Below are 5000 nucleotides of genomic sequence, written 5' to 3'. Positions count from 1 at the left end.
TTATCAGTTATTGGCAGCAATTTCTCCTTAATTATTTGACGACCCTAAGCTGTTGGTCAGGCCGGGGTTTCAGCCCGCGACCTCCTGTACGCTAGTTCGGTGCTCTATCACTGAGCTAACCGGTCGGTGGTTACTTCCGCAAACCACGTAAGCGTAATATAGAAACAGGGCAACACATTATTTAAGACATAGAAAACATGTACCGTGTTTCTATCGAGTTATACAAACACGAGTGGAAGTTTGGGAGAACGAGAAATGCTGTGGATCGAGAACGTAGATTCTACATTGTAGATGTCAGAATTCACGCTTCTATATCGATAAAGATGTTTCGAATTTTATCATAAATGAAAGAATACGCAAAGTTCTTAGTACAAGGCGCAGAGAGAAGATGAATAAATAATACAGGGTTTCTTCCAATACGCTTTCACAAGACGCAAACTATCTTGACCACTTGCAATTTTCACGCTCCCGGCAGTCCCAGCGCTGCCACCGCTTTGTCGCTACAATGCAAAGCAAATGGTTGCATATGGACTACGATTGGCTGGTAATTTTTGCTATCTTTATGTGCAGGCCGATTAATCCAAAGTCACTAGTCCCTAGAGACATATTTTTCATTCCCAGTGTTAAAAACGATATTTTACTTGACTCGGTCGTTCTTTAAATTTTTTCCCACGCGCTAACCTGTAATAACCTGTATTCCTGTCGTACACGTCCTGATTAGGATACTCTTAGCTTCGAAAGAAGAAAAGGTAGGTTTAATACCCAAGAATCAGGTCGCATCACACGTATTGAAATCAAGAATGCTATAAGAAAGTTAAAAAACGGGAAGGCTGCACGTTGTGACAATATACCACCAGAGGCAATTAAAGCGGGAGGGGACACGTCAGAGGAGGTTCTTTTGGGCCTCTGCAACAGGATACGGAGTGAGGAGAAGATACCAGAGGAGTGGAAGAAGGGTCTGCTAATCAAGCTGCCCAAGAAAGGTGATCTTAGCTACTGTAAAAACTGGCGTGGCATCGTATTGCTGAACATTGCAAGTAAGATGTCTTGCAGAGTGCTCCTGGAGTGCATCAAGATCGTGCTGGATGCAAAATTGAGAGACGAACAGGCGGGCTTCCGAGCTGGCCGAAGCTGTACGGATCAAATAGCAACACTGCGGATTATTGTGGAGCAGAGCATGGAGTGGCAGTCCTCCTTGTATATCAACTCTATAGATTTCGAAAATGCCTTCGATAGTATCAGCAGATATGTTTTGTGGAGTTTGTTGCGGCACTACGGGATACCTGACAAGGCGGTCACCATCATCAGAGCTCTCTACGACGGTTTTTCCGTACAGGTGGTACACAATGGACAGAGGACCCAACCTAGCTAGGTTATGGAGTCAGCCTCCATTTCGTTTGAGGCAAAATCAAAAAATAGGCGTAGAGGCACACATTTGCCAACGTAGAGGGCTAGAAGAATTGCACAAATTTACGTTTGATGTTGGTGAGAAAAAAGATAGTTTTAAATACTTTTAGACATTCCAATTTCCCGTAGGTGTGTACTCTGATAACCAGCAGATGACGACAAAGCGTCTCTCTCCTCCGCGGAGGCCTTCTTCCTCCTTCACGCTCTAGCAGAGTGGAGAAGAGCGTGGAGAGAGAGCGAATTTTAGAAGCGCGGAGAACGCTGGGTAGGGAGAAGAAAGGAAAGAGGCCTCAGGCTCCTTCCTTCTCCATCTTCCCGTCATCCCCGAGCACCCGTTTTCATTTCCCTCTCTAATTTGTTTCTCCCCGTCTACTTTTCAATTCCCCCTTCATGTTTTTGAAGGAACCTCAGTGAAAGAGAGAGACAACGCGTGGTAAAAACAAAGAAATACCCCGCGAGCCTCAGGAGAGTAGCAGATGATGTTCTTACTATGTTTTTGACTTCCTCTGCAACAGTACGCAATCCGAGGGAACAAGCACGGCCAAATATATAACTTCCAAACAGGGAAAAACTTCTTGTCGGAGTGTTTCTGTTGCTCGCATAGCCACAGTATATCAGTAGCTATTGGGTTCTTACAATGGTTGGATAACTTTCTACTGCCTTAATCACAAACACAATCAATTAATCAATCAATCAATCAACCAATAAATAATCTTTATTTGTACATGATGGGAGTGAAAGCGATACTTCGCTTGTGGGGTCGTGTCTATAATTTAAAAAGAAAATCAGTTAAATCTAAGTGACTAACTGAATCGTTTAATAAATAAAATAAAACAACTTACTTGGGAGATAGCCGAAATGGGCCGCAGTCAAAATCATGTAACTATTTACAATTTAGAATATTAGAAAGATATTCTGTATGTCACATGAGAACGGTAAAAGCAAGCGCACTGTGTGCTGGTCTGATGTCATTTGCATCTGAACCAATGAGTCAAAACGCAAGTATCACTCTGTTCATTGCGAAATTTCAGTTATTACGTTTCATCGTAATGAAGGCTTATACTGGGAAGCCTCAGTTAATATATATTATATCAGTAGTTTAGCTTCAAGTGTGCAAAACTTGAAGGAACAGAATTAACAGTAATTGAAACCAACTGTACGTGAGAAAAGCCATGAGTAGGGGAAGTACCTACCCACTAACAATGACGGGGGTGCTTTTTAGGGGGTAAAATTTGTGCATTGGTACCGCTTTGTGTGCTAAAACCTGAAACGACTGGCAATTGAGTTGTCGCGGTACCTTTTAGTGACCTTTAAGGTTATCGATCTGTAGAACGACGGGAACCGTAACCGTATTTGTTAGGCAATTAACTTATTTTTGGACTTATTGCCACCTGTGAGGGGCGAAAATAAATTTGGGCCACACCCAAAGAAAATGGATTCTGATATCTTTTAGGAATGTTTTCGACGAGCACCCTTGCCATTTTGTTAGGAAAGTACCCCCATCCCTACCCCCGAAAGCCAAAGATTCTCCACCCCAAACAAGACTCCATTTTAAGCTATAGCGTGGTCGAGTGGTTAGGGCGTTGGGTTTGCATGCGGCTGCTCCGGGTTCAAATTCCGTTCTAACCTCTGCTTTGGATTTGTTTCCGGTTGTCGCGGATTCAACTCTACCACGCCTTTTAAATAGCCAACTGGTTGCCTCCTGCCAGTTGGGGTTCTTAATCATGTTTCTGTTAACTTTGAATTGTTTCTTTCACATTGTTAAAGGTGGGGTGCCTGCAAAACTAGCTCGATAGCTAAGTACACTTCCACTATAAACAAACAATTTACATTTTTTGCATTTACATTTACATTTAGAAACGTGTTCAAGCGTCCCAGGTGACAATTTCTCGCTCGTTTCTTTTCATAAACAGCTGCAGTCAGAGCTAATTAAACTCATAGAGCAGGTGGTTTTCACATATCGCAGTTAAAGTAGGACAAAGCGTCACTCAACGACGAGTTTCGGTAGATTTCTGTTTGGTGGAGGGTAGTTCGCTTTAGGTTTTCGGCGTGGATCAAAGAATGCACAGAAATTTTCGTAACTGCCGAAACGTGGCCTAAAAGGTTCCCAATGGAGAAAGAAAATATAATTTAGCCAAGCCTTAAAGCGGAGCTCCCTGGTTATTTAATCTTAATACCCGTGGGGTAAGTGAAAATAAAAAGTTTCGAATTGTCCGCGTTTTGATGTTTCCCGTTGCTGCTTTAATAATTAAATCACTTTCTTTGCTTTCTTCTGTAGAAAAATTCATTGCCTAACTAGTGAAGTCCATGGTAAATTTTACGCTAAAAACCCATATCGCATGAATCACAAAGCAATGAGTGTGATATCGGTTTTTCGAGTGAAATTTACTTTGGAATTCACCAGTTTGGCAATGAATATTTGTTGAACCGCACTAGTTTTAAGAGAAAACAAGCACACCATCAGTGAGTGAATGGGAAGGAAAAAGCCATTTCAGAGTTAACTGTCAATACCCAGCGAATAGGAATCACGCTAAAATTAGAAACCATAAAAAACTTTGTCAATTTAAGGTCAAAAAAATAGTTTCACTGATGTATTTTATTCCACTTTATCTCTAAAAACGAGATCATTCACATTTTGATGTAATTTATTGAAACACGCCAGGTTGGCTTGGAACAAGAATCGGCAAAATAAGGCAATGCAATCAAGAAAGAACGAACTTCGAACAAGATCCGCTTCAACACTAAATTACCTTTAGGTGCTTTAAACAAACTTCTGCATACATCTTTCATATTGGACATCCACGTTTTGATCCATTGACACCTTTCAAAAGAAGGTATCCACTGACCAGTATCACGTGACCATATCGCGGGCTCAAACTTAGAGCTCACCGAGGTCAGCTGTTTTTTTGAAGTTGACCGCTCACCAGGTACTGGTTTTCGATTGGATTGCAGGCTCAACCCATGTTAACTTCCCTAAACATCAGCGAGGTTTCCATTTTTGCGCGCTTTCTGCGGCTCGACTCGCCTACACGGCCATATTACGTCAACTATAGTTCTTACACAGTCAACGCTTTTTGTGTTCAAGTGGAAAACGGTTTGGAAATTTTTTTCTTTCTGCCTTTTCGCTGGTTTCAATCCAGTTTGGCATATCGTGATAGCTGTGGTCCGCACTGGTGGCTACGCAGTTATTCAAGTCAAGCATCGGAGGGATATAAACTTAAAGCTGAGTGTTAATATTTAACTTGCTTAGAGCTGCTCTTTTCTCTGTGGTACAATTTTTCGCATATCTTTAAAAGCTCTGATAAGGTTACATGATGCCTGGAGGACCTATGGCTAGAACAGAAACGAAAGGAGAGCGAAAGAGAGCAACACCAACAAAACAGAATACCAATAATAGCTCATACTTAGTGGAAGAAGTTACTCTACAAATTCTTTCCTTAGACACTAAACAGTTTGTCATTTTCAAAAAGCGGTTTAATCGGTTTTTCCTTTGTTCAGGAATACAAATCGAATTGTTATTGTCAACTGGAATTAAATAACAATTATCTGTTCTCTTGTGGACATAAAGTAAATGTTGATTTGTTTGTTTTGCT

The sequence above is a fragment of the Montipora capricornis genome, chromosome 6 (genome assembly GCF_036669925.1).
Source record: "Montipora capricornis isolate CH-2021 chromosome 6, ASM3666992v2, whole genome shotgun sequence".
Taxonomy (NCBI): Eukaryota; Metazoa; Cnidaria; class Anthozoa; order Scleractinia; family Acroporidae; genus Montipora; species Montipora capricornis.
This window is presented reverse-complemented; position numbering follows the sequence as displayed.